The 12,865-nt window shown below is 36.5% G+C and overlaps 1 pseudogene; it reads left to right on the forward strand.

The window, feature by feature from the left end:
• Positions 1-638: 638 nt before the first annotated feature.
• LOC134475356 (large ribosomal subunit protein uL11-like) lies at positions 639-2,323 on the forward strand (annotated as a pseudogene).
• Positions 2,324-12,865: the final 10,542 nt, after the last annotated feature.

Here is a 12,865-nt window from a genome sequence, read left to right on the forward strand (position 1 = left end):
TTACTGCTCTACAACAGTTGCATTAAGAGTCCTGGTTCTTATTGGGTGCTTCATGTATTCTCTCTTTATTTCTTTTGTTACTTTCAGCTAGAGACTTGTTTTATATTTTGGGAAACTAATTTGTATTATTTATAATTTCTTTATTTCTATCTCTTTTGCTCTCTCTGTAATTCCTATTAACTGTATTTTGGACATACTTAATTAATTTTCATGGCCTGATTAGTGTGAATCATTTATAGTAATCCTCTTCCTCTTAAGGTGGGAATTAATTTAGGAACCTAGGTTCAATCAGAAGATGACAGCCCAATGATGATAATTATAAATACATCCAGCAGTGTACACTGAGCAGTGAGAACCCTAGTGAGACTGAAAAGAAGTATTCTTAGTTTATACTTGAAGAAGAGAAATGTGCTATGAACAAGTACACATATAGTGACTACTACAAGCAGCTTTTTTTTATAATCGTAGGAGAAACTGGCCCTAGGATGAATGGAGCAATTCAGATGATGAAAAGAAGCATCAAAGAATATGTGTCCTTCATGAGATTATCCAGATGCTGAACTAACCTTGCAGTATATACTATAGCTTGATATCTTACTATGTAAGATAAAACATTATATTTTGCTTTTCAGCTTTCGGCTAGGAAGAAGCTAATGTGCAACTTTCTTCAGCCATCACACAAGCTGCCTCCACCATGCTGCCCAAGTTCAATCCCAGAGAGGTAAAAGTTGTGTATCTGAGGTGCACCAGTGGTGATCCCAGTGCCATATCTTCCCTGGTCCCCAATTTGGCCTCTTGTGTCTGTCTCCACAAAAAGTGGGTGATGACATCGCCAAGGCAACTGGAGACTGGAAGGATCTGAGGATTACAGTGAAGTTGACCATTCAGCACAGCAGATTGAGGTGGTGCCCTCTGTCTCTACCCTGATCATCTAAGCCCTCAAGGAGCTGCTGAGAGACAGAAAAAAGCAGAAAAACATTAAATACCGTGGAAATATCACTTTGATGAGTTGTCAAAATTGTCCAACAGATGCGGCACCAATCTTTAGACAGAGAACTCTCTGGAACTGTTAAAGAAATCCTGGGGGCTGCCCAGTCTATGAGTTGCAATGTGGACAATTGGTACTCCCATGACGTCATAGATGACATCGGCAATGGTGCTGTGGAGTGCCCAGCTAGCTAAGAAGCATAATAAAATAGTCCAATAGAAAGATGATATTAAAAAAAACAGTATATTATGTTTAAGCCAAATCATAGCAGAAATACTCATACATTTTGTTGTTTCGTCCTGTGTAAAGAAATTTCATCAACTCCTCACAATCCCAAGCACTTTTCTTCAGTGTTCATGGTCTTTCATCTGGAAAATAGGGTAAAATTACCTTTCTACTCTTTACTCCTTTACCAGGTGACCTATTATAAATTGTTTTCTAAGTCAAGGAGGAAATGTCCATTTTTATGGGTTAATGTTTACATGCTAGTAGTTTGATGGAGGCCTTAAAACACAAAACACAGTCCAAACCTCTCGAGTGTTTTTTTTTTTTCTCAGAGAATCATCTCTGACTGTGTCATATTGGATCTAATTCTCTCTCTCTCTCTCTCTCTCTCTCTCTCTCTCTCTCTCTCTCTCTCCTTATATGTGTTCTCCTTTCTACTTTGACTTCCAGCATCTCTTGAATGTCTTATCTATTATCACCCAGTCATATTTATCTGTCCTCTTTGGTAGAAGGAAGATCATCTGACATGTGCTTCTGGCCAATTTAGCTTACTATGCAAAGGAGTTAAGTGATTTTTGAGCAACTTCCTTCTGCAACTTCCCTAACACAGAAAAAGGGGTTTTAAAATAATGGGACTGCAGCTGGGGATTTAGCTCAGCAGCATAAGCGCCTGCCTGGCAAGCACAAAATAATCATGGAGCTAAATTTTGTTTTTATCACAGAATGTTTCTAGATGGGTCCCTGGGAGTATCTTTCAGTCACTCCTCCTAGTAGCTTTCCACTTAGATTGCTTCCAATGATTTCTTTTCCTGAGCTCATAAAAAGCTTTTAACTGCGTTTGTTGGGGTTAGTTTTGGTAAAGAAAAGTTTCTTACTGTGTAGCTAGAATTCAATAGTTGGCACATATCTTGATATATTCTTCAGAATTTTGTTGAGTACATCACTAGGGTAAAGGATAAACCACATGATTGTCTCAACACTCAGAAAAAACATTTGAAAAAATTCAATACATTTTCCTGATGAAAACTTCTCAATAAAATAGGAATAGAATATAACTTCCTCATGTTGTAAAGATCATTTATGAAAACCTCATAGCTATTATCAATGGCAAAAGATTGAAAACTTTCTCCTGAGATAGAGAACAAAATGTTTCTACTGAACTTTATACTGAAGGTTTTGGCTAGGGCAGTTAGGTAAGAAAATGAAACAAAAGGTATTCAGATTGGACAAGAATAAATAAAATTATCTTTATCTGCAGGTGTCCTGATCTTGTGCATGGAAATGATAAAGAATTCACAAAGAACTCTGAGACTAAGAGTTTGCCAGAATTGCAACATGTAAGATCAATATACAAAAACAATTGTATTTCTAACCACTAGTGAAAACAACAAATTATATAATTAAAGGAATTCTATTTACAGTTTCAGCAAAAGGAATAAAATACTAAGGAATTTAGCAAAAGAAGTGACAAACTTAAGTTCTGAAACTTATAGTCTGAAAACTACAAAACATTGTTGAAAGAAATTAAAGACCTAAGTAATTGGAAATGTATTCCACATTTACAAGTTGAATGACATAATAGTATCAAAAGGATAGTTCTTTCCAAAGAGATCTACGAATTCAATATAATCTTTCAATTTATATTTTTGTTAGTATGTGTTTGCAATACATAATATTATATTCATCATGGAGAGTTGGTATATGTACATAATACATCGTAATTCTTTTTTATCTACTTTCCTTCCTTTCCCTCCTCCCTCCATCTCTTGATCTCTTTCCCTTTGGCAAAGACCTATTTCCGTATTTCTTATCTATTTTTTATTTTGTTCTTTGTTTATATTTTGTGTTGCTCATACAAGAGAAACTATGTGATATTTAAGCTTCTGTGTGTGCTTTATTTAACTTAACATTATAGTCAAAAGGTGCATCCATTTTCCTACAAATAATTTGACTTTATCCTTTTTATGTCAGAGTAGTATTTGGTTGTGCATAAATATTACATTTCCCTTGTATATTCATCTGTTGATGGATAATACAGGCCACTTCAAAAATTTAGCTATTATTACTTGTTTTGCTGTAAACATAGATATGCAAATATCATATACATAGAAGAGGAAGAGCCAGGTCAAATGGAATTTATGCCTTTACTTTTTGGGAAATCTTCATACTGATTTCCATAGTGGTTATACTAGCTTACATTTCCACCAACAATGTAGAAGGGTTCATTTTTCCTGCAGTCTTGCTAACATTTCTTATTTCATTTCTTGATGAGGCCATTCTTTTTGGACTACAATGAAATCTCAAGGCTGCATTTCTTTAATGGCCAGAGATTTGAGCACTTTTATTGTATTTATTAGCCCTCTGTACTTCTGAGAAGTGTCTATTCATTTTCGTAGTTCATCTTTTTGCTTGGGGAATCAAATTTGTTGTGTTCTTTATATAACCTAGATATTGGCTCTCTGTCTAAGGAATAGCTGGTAAATTTTTTCCCATTCTGTAGATTGTCTGTTCACTCTGTTAGCTATTTCCTTTGCTGTGCAGAAGTTTTTAATCTGCTATAATCCTATTTTTTGATTCTTGACTTTTTTGGTGGTACTGGAGATTGAACTCAGGACCTTGCACTTGCCAGGCAGGCACTTGTGCCACTGAGCTAAATCCTTGGCTCCTATTGATGCTATTTCTTGTACATTTAGGATTTTGTTCAGAAATTCCCTGCCTATGTTTATGCTTTCAAGAAGTTTACCTACTTTACCTTTCAATACATTGTTTCTATTTTAACATTTAGATTTTTGATCCATCTTGATTTTACTAGAATTCAAGGTGAGACATATACATATAGATCCATTGTTCTATATGTGGATAACCAGAATTCCTAGTACCATGTGTTAGCGAGGCTATCTTCTCTCCAGCATGCTTTTGGGCCGTTATAGATGAGCTGGCTGAATGTTCCTGACATTCTTTCTGCATCCTGTATTCTGTTCCACTTTTCCACATGTCAGTTTTTGTGCCAGTACTATACTGGTATTTTTTCCTCAGGCTGGTCTTGCACTTGCAATGATTCTCTTGCCTTACCCTCTGGAGTGCTGGGATTACAGGCATGTGCCACCATGCCTGGTATACCATGATTTTTTTTTTATCACTGTAGCCTTATAGTATAAATTGAAATCTGGGTTGTGAAGCCTCTTATTTTCTGCTTGTTACTCAGGACTACTTTTGTTATTCTGTGTCTCCTTTAGTTCCATATGAATTTTAAGATTGTTTTACCTAATTCTGTGGGGAGTGCTATTGGTATTTTGATTGAAATTGAATTAGATTAGATCAAGAGGATATTACTGAATTTCTATGTTTGTGTGGTTTGTCTGGTGTCTTTTGCCATTGACTTCTGGTTTCACTCACTATGATCTGATGATCTATGTGAGATTATTATTTTAAGGTTTGTACCTAGGTGTCCCTCAAAGCCTCATTCAGTCATAGTTGGGGCTTTTTGGAGGTGGCTGGATATAGGGTTTATACTGCTGGGATCAAGGATGTAAGACTGGCATGATTCATGTTGTGATGCTAGAATTAAGGGTATGAGTGTTATCTGCCCTAGCCTGGATAAGATATAAGGGACAGAAGGAGGTGCTTTTGTTGCTGCTTATTGGTCACTTGTAGTTTGTCATTTTGCTAATTTCTGCCTTGTCCCTTCTGTCTGCCATAAACTATTTCTCCTCCCCGATGCCCGTCTTTATGACACCCTGCTTTGGAACCAGTCAATTATGACCTGAAACCTATACAAACTCTGAGATAAATAAACCTTTACTCTTAAATTTGGGTATTGGGTACTTTGTCTTAGCAAAAGAGAAAAAGTAACTAAGACACAATACCATGCAAAACAACCAACTTTCAGAATATAGAATATTCAGAATATAGCCAGTGGAAACTCAGTTTAAACACTCCAAGAGAATATATATGTGATTCACTTGTAAGCTCTTTGAGAAGAAGCCTGGGAGGTTGCATTAACTAGTGTGTAAATGGGTCTTCACTCTCTGATGCTTGCAATTTCCTTTGGTTGTTTATTCCTATCTGACAGAATTTATAGACACTGCTTCTCTGATTGGAGCGTGGGCAGAAGTCCTTAGCCCTCACTGAACACTGATGGACGGTCTGCAAGTAAAAGCAGCAGCTATAATTTCTTTTAATCTTTATGCCAAAGAGTCTATGCATCTACAGAATTTCCCTTTGCAATCTGGTTTTAGATGATACTGCCTGTGTGTTCTCTACAGATGAGCATATGCTATGGTGACTAGTATGTTGTACTTGCATGCACAATAGGAACAGAGTTAATTTGGTCTGGGTTAGGCCTGCCACTTGTGACTTAAGTCCAGTGGACACAGGACTTGTTCTAGGTTCTTTGGACCCACTGCCTACAACTCAGCTGACCTGCAGGCCCAAGAGCTGGTGGTAGCCAGACTGTACATGCTTGCCTATGACTCAGCAGATATTTGGCAAGAGATCTATTTAGGTGGGTGCCAAATACTAGGGGATATATGTACTCTAGTAAGTTGACTGGCTGTCTGAAGAGATGGCCTGGTGAGCTGTGACACCTCAGCTAGGATGCTGTCTATGCTGAATCTGTTGGGGAGGAGGGATTTCTGTGTGCAGTATGTGTAGAACATAGGGATGATGTTTTTCTCACATGTGTGAGTCTGGTAAACACAGTATTTGTCCTGGGACTCTGGTCTCTACAGCACTAGACTGTCCCTTAGACTTTTTACCACACTATCCAAATTGGCTACTACCAAATGAAGTAGGGAGTAGAGACTGGTTGACCTGTCACAGTGGCATCTTATCAATTTTTAAAAAAATTGTTCATTTGTTTGGCTTGATCTTATGTATCAGCTTTCTTTATTAATTTTCTATTAAGTGTGAAAATCCCTCTCCTGCCTTCCAAATACCTTCCTTCTCAGTGGCGTTTCCCCAAACTTCTCCAATGCAACTCTTCCTCTAGTTATCCATGTTGAATTTCTAATTATATCTTCTTTGAGATCGCTGAGCACTTTATTGATCTATTTTGTGTCTCCTCTTTTAGCATTTTGAATAATTCAGCACTGTGGCTTTTGATTTATTCTCCCTCAGTGACCCACGGTTTGGTAGGAGGCAGTTGGGGGTTTTGGTATTTTGTTGCCTTGTGCCTTGTCTTCTCATGTTTATATTTATTTTTTGCACTAAGGTTTATGGGTTGATCATAGTGGAAAGACTTTGCTGCTAATATGGAAACTTCTTAGTGTCTATTTTCAATAATGCACTCTGAAATATATTTGTAACTATAGATATTTGCTTCTGTCACAATATCTAACCACTTCCATATTTAGTATAATTGGTCCAGTAGAGACCTGTTCTCCAGGAATGGATCACAATATTACTAATGACACAAAGACAATTCTGATATTGGCATACAGAGAAAATCAATTAGTAAAAACAATTATGCCACCCTGTCAATAGCAACAAAATAGCAATAATGATAACATCAAAGGCAAATTGCATATTGACATGTCATAAAAACTAATAATGTACCACATTTGATCATAGAAAAGAAATCTATAGTTATTGCATAAACACTAATACAAACCAAATATTGACATAGAGAAAATATTTACTAAAAGAAACCACTTTACCTTCACTAAAACCAGAAAAAAATCTCAACAGTAATAGCACACAATTAACTACACAAAGATTAATAAAGTTAGTAGTTTCATTACCAAAAATATAGGTGTAGAAAATAGAATGAAAAAATTAAAATTTGAAAACTTAAGCAATGAGAGCCGGGGATTTAGCTCAGTGGCATAAGTGCCTATCTGGCAAGAGATTATGAGTACAATCCTTAGTACCACAAAAAAGAAAAGAAGGAAAAATTAAGCAATGTAAATTAGAAAGAGGGGAGAAAAATGAGGTCAAGGATTCTATTGATGAGTAAAAGAAAATTAATAAAATCATGTAAAAAGTAACAGAAAAGAACAAGAAATAGAATAAAACACAGAGTAAAATACAGAAAAATAATTAAAAAAAAGAAAAAAGAAATAAATGGAAAAAAAAGGAAAAAATCAAGGCCCCAAAACCCAATAAAGAAAAAAAATGAATCCAAAAACCACTATTCTGTACTTTTTAAATGAGTGATTTCTTTCCAATATTTGCAGTGTTCAATCCAGGGAATCATGGTTATCTCCTCCTAGCTTTATAACATGTGGGTTTTTGAGTTGCTCCCCTGTTCCAGAGGACACTTTGTCACTATACCCCAGATTGTGTCAACCATCTAAACTGAAGCACGGCCCTACTCATGTTGGGAGACAGAAAATTAGTCAGAGATTGAGAAAATCAATCAGACTACTTATCTATGTGCAGGAAATAGGAAATGGGGGAGGTGATCAAACAGACTTAATGCAGACACTTTCAGTCCCAGTCACCTCTGCAAGTCACACAACTGGGCACAAAAAACAAAGCACTGTGTTCTTCCCAGCCTTAATTTAAACTTCTCAGGGAGTCCTGGTCTAGTCCATCTCTTATGGCTGTCTCTCTCCTAGTCACTGTGGTAAAGATAACACTAAGAACCCTAAGGTGAAGTTGTTTTATAGTTCTTAATGAACTTTGTTTTAAATTAACTTCTTAAGCATCAGTCTCAATTAACTTATTTTTTGTTATTATGTGTTATAGTACTGTGAACATTTATATATAAGTATTTGTGTGGATATAAGTTTTTATTTCTTGTGGGTATATATCTAAAGACTAAATTACTGGGTTAGATACTCCTTCTTGTTTATTTTTCAAGATTCTTCCGGAGTGTTTCAACATGCTATATCATTTTGCACTCCCTTCAGCAATATGTGAAATTTCAAACTTTTCTATACCAATTGTTATGGCTTGTATGCAGACATTCCCCCAAAGCCTTATGATGTCATAATTGGTGCTTTCTGGAGGTGGCTGGATCTAGAATGTGTGATGCTGGAATTAAGGATCTGACATTGGGACTGATTAATAGTGGGATGCTCGGATTAAGGGTGTCCAACCTCCAGTATGAGTGCTACCTGGCCTAAGGTTGAGTAGCATGGATAGAATATAGGGGACAGAAAGAGAGTTACTGCTTGTCACTTGCTGCTTTTGCTGCCTTCTGCCTGCCACAAACTATTTCTCCCCTATAACGTGCCTCTGCTATGTCATCCTGCCTTGGAACCAGCCAACCAGGAACTGAAACCTCTACAAACTGTGAGCTAAATAAACCTTTCCTCCTTTAACGTTGGGTGCTGGGTATTCTGTCTTAACAATGAGGAAAAGTAGCTAACACAGGCTAACACTTACTATTATCTGACTTTTTTATTACAACCATTCTATGTGTGGAGTAGTGTTTGATTTACATTTACCTGGTGGTTGATGATGTTGAATATATTTTATGTGCTTATTGATTGTGTGTATTTGTACTCTAGAGCAATGCCTATGCAAATCATTTGCCCTCATGATAATCTGGTTTGTTTTTTGTCATTGAGTCACAGTAGTTCTTAATAGAGTATAGCTACAAGTCCATTATCAGATATGATTTGACAAATTTCTCCCTCATCTTGTAGGTTTTCTTTATACTTCCTTGATGGTGTCCCTTGAAGATTTTTAATTTTGATGACATTCAAATTACATTATTTCTTTCTGTTGGTTGTTTGTGTTTTTGATGTCATATCTAAGAAAACATTGCATAATCCATAATCTTGAAAATTTATGCATATGCTTTCATTCAAGAGTTTTGCAGTATTAACTCTTATATTTAGGTCTTTGATACACTTTAAGTTAATGTTTTATATGTAGTGTAAGGTAGAGGTCTAACTCTCTCTGTCTCTCTGTCTCTCTCTCTCTCTAGAGAAAGAGAATGTATGTCCATCAGGCTAGTCAAACTCTGAGTTATTCATATATATACGTATATATATATATATACATACATATATATATGTATAATTTCCACCTTGTGTATATCCAATTGTGCATGATTTATTTAGAAAGCAATTTTCCCTCTATTGATCAGTCTTGCCATATCTTATCAAAAATAAATTGGTTATAAGCGTGAGGGTTATTTCGAGATTGTCAGTTCTATCCAAATGATATATATGCTCATCCTCATGGCAATATCATGCTTTCTTGTGTATCATAGCTTTGTAGTAGGATTTCTGATCAGGAATTGTGAGTTTTCTAACTTTATTCTCTTTCAAGATTGTTCTAGCTATTTTAACCATTGCATTTCCACGTGATTTTGTTTTTCAGTACCAGAGATTTGAACCACCTAGGACCTTTGTACTGATCTACATTCCTAGTCCTTTAGAAAGCATTTTTAGACAGAGACTCACTAAATCACTATGTATCTCAGGCTAGGATTTAACTTGTAATCTTCTTGCCTCAGCCTCTTAAGAGTGCTGAGATTATAGGTATACACCATCATATCTTTTTTTTCCAGTGCTGGGGATTGAGCACGCATACTTACTAAGCAAACACTGTACTACTGAACTACATCCCTATCTATTTTTATTGACATCTTAAGACATGGTTTTTCTAAATTGCTCAGGCTGGGCTGGAGCTTGTGTATCATTCTGTCTCAGCTACTTGAGGAGTTGGAGTGATAGGTATGCACCAGCATGCCCAAATTCAACATAAATTTTAAGATAATGTTGTTCATTTCTACAAAAAGCCAGCTAAACTTTTAAATAGAAATTTCACTAGAGTTACAGGTTAATGTGGCTGCACTCCTGCCTGAATGAGGAGCCCATAGGACCCACTGCCTCAGAGTTTGACTAGCCTGGAGGTCACACATTCAGTCACAACACTAAGGTTGTAGAAAAATTGGAAATTTTGTATATTGCTCACACATTCAGTCACAACACTAAGGTTGTAGAAAAATTGGAAATTTTGTATATTGCTTATGGAAACATTTGTTGAATTCATGCATTCCTATGGACTTAAATATCATTTTCAGCGCTCCAAAAAGAAACCTCATACTCATTAGTAGTTACTTTTCCTCGTGGCCAACACTACCACCCTAACTCTAGGGTGGTAACATTTTGAAACATTTTGGAATGTCCTTCAAAGTTTCAAATGGAGGATCCAGCAATTCTAGGCTCAGGTGTATACTAACAGAAATAAAATCTTATAACTACACAAAAAGTTATACATGAATGTTCACAGTACTATAATTCATAACAACAAAAATGAGGGAAACCTGAATTTCCAACTATTGTTTTGTGGTATGATCCATAAGTTAGAATATTATTCAGTTATACAAAGGGATAAAATACTGATACATACTACTAAGTGCACAAACTTTGAAATATTATGCTAAGTGAAAGAAGCCAGACACAAAAGACCACACTGTATGACTTATATATTAAATGTCCAAGTAGGTAAATTCATTTAGACAAAAAGCAGATATACAGTTGCCAGGAGCAGGGAGTTAGGGTGGTAGTGTTGGCCATGAGGAAAAGTAACTACTAATGAGTATGAGGTTTCTTTTTGGAGCGCTGAAAATGATATTTAAGTCCATAGGAATGCATGAATTCAACAAATGAGAGAACATAGAGTGAAAAGAGAAATGAGTACAGCATAGACCACTGAACAATACCACCATTTTAAATAATAGTAAAGGAAATGCGGGTAACAAAGGAGAATAAGTAGCTAAGAAGTTAGAAAACAATTTGACTTGTCAAACTTTTCTTGCTCATCAAAAAAGAAGAAAGCAAGAGGGAAGTGTATTTTAAAGAGGAAGTAATGGTTAACAGTGCTGAGTGCTGCTAAGAGCACAAATAAAATGAAGACAGATAAGTGCTTATTAGATTGGGCAACATGTACATAGGTCATTGATGACAACAGTTATTTTGTTGGAATGACAGAGGTAGAGGTCTGATTATAATAAATTGAGGATAGAATGGGAAGGCAGGAAAAGGAGACAGCATATTTGAGGAACAGATAAATAAGATATATTTCAAGGTGGAAATATGTTCAGGGGATAGTGTTTATTTTTTATAATCAGCAGTGTTAAGGTATGCTTGAAATCTGATGAAAATGGACTTTAAAAAAAGAAAGATTGTGAAAAGAGAAAGGAGGTAACTAAAGGAGCACATTCCTTGAGGAGAATAATTGGGATGGGATTCAGAACGCAATGGAGGGGCAAAGTTCCTTATTAAAGTGTAAGCTTACGAACTTAAAGTGAAGCCAATAATAGTTGTGTCACAGTCTCCTGCGCTGGTTGGCAGCTTAGGTGGAGGCCCTAAGAAGATAGTAGAATTCATGCAGAGTTGGAATTTTGCCAGTAGAATAAACAGAAAGAAAGATGGGCAAGAGAGTTGAGTGTTTGTAAAGATGAAACATGTATTTAGGTCTGATTAAAGAAGGAGGATTTTGGTAGTGAGAAGAGCAGTGGGATTTGAGATTTTAGAGAGACTGAGTAAGTGGTTTTTTTGGGAGATGCATTGGCAGTGAGCATTAGTGGTACAGAATATTTCAAATAAAAATGGAGATTTTTTGACAGTAGGGTCCAAGGTGTTATCATAGGAGTAGGTGGGTTTAAGTTCAGAAAATCATTTTGTGTGATAAATAGGTCAAGGAACTGAAAATATAGTGATTAATCTGCCCACTAAAACATTAACTGTGGACTGGCATACAAAACCATCAACACAGGGCAAGTTAACAGTGTATGCAATTTTGCAAACAAGCTAATTTTCTTTCATATTTATTTGACCTCCCTTGGCCCTTGCTGGACCCCAAATTATACTAGATAACTCAACATTTCCCTGATTAGTTTCCTTTATCATTACTCAAATATTTTAATTGGATATTGCTTTCTAAATAAGGCACTTCGTCACTTGTTTCCTCCCACTTCCTAGATGAAGTTGCTTCCTATTCCATAAATAGGCCATCAAGAGGGAAATCTCCCTTCTAACATCTTACATTACCTACTGTTGTATTTTAAACCTAAAATGAACCCCAAAGCCTCATGTGTTTATAAGGTGTTTTGATTATGGAAGCATTATAGTTGACAATGGGAAAAATGACTAGACAGCATGTCAGGACACAGCAAGATCCTGCCCTTGGCTCTATAAAAAAGAATTTGCTTTGGGAAGAAAGCCCCATGGCACCCTGGCAATGACTGCCTAGGGAATTGGAACTCCAGTATTATTTTTCACAGTGATCAGCCATCCAGGCATGCATAGGTCTCTGAAACCATGGCCCAAGCGAGCCCAACTACTGCTCAAAATGGCAGAAGATCTTGGTATCATCTAGGTGGTGCTGTTTTAATGTTCACACAGAGTGCAAGAGTTGTGGGGCCAGTAAAGTTTCTACCTAGATTTCAAAAGAAGGCTTGAGAGGCCAGGCAGTGTGCCCCTGAGTGGTCAATGCATAAAGCTGTGGGAGTGAATCTGAGAGTATGTTAGAGACCCCAGAAAGTTGCAGAAGCCAAGAGTGTGGAACATCTGAGGAAAGCAACAAACAATGAGTAAATCCAGGCCAAAAGATAAGCCATGAGAGCCACTACCACCAGCAATGCTGTAAGCGTGGGGATGCCCAATCAGCTTGAAATTCACAACTTGCCACAGTTTACCTTGGGTGCTGCATGTAGAGCTACAGAATTTAATGTTTGTCCAGCTGGGT

This window comes from Cavia porcellus, unplaced genomic scaffold, assembly GCF_034190915.1.
Source record: "Cavia porcellus strain 051 isolate PalLab524CR breed Dunkin Hartley unplaced genomic scaffold, mCavPor4.1 scaffold_3, whole genome shotgun sequence".
Taxonomy (NCBI): Eukaryota; Metazoa; Chordata; class Mammalia; order Rodentia; family Caviidae; genus Cavia; species Cavia porcellus.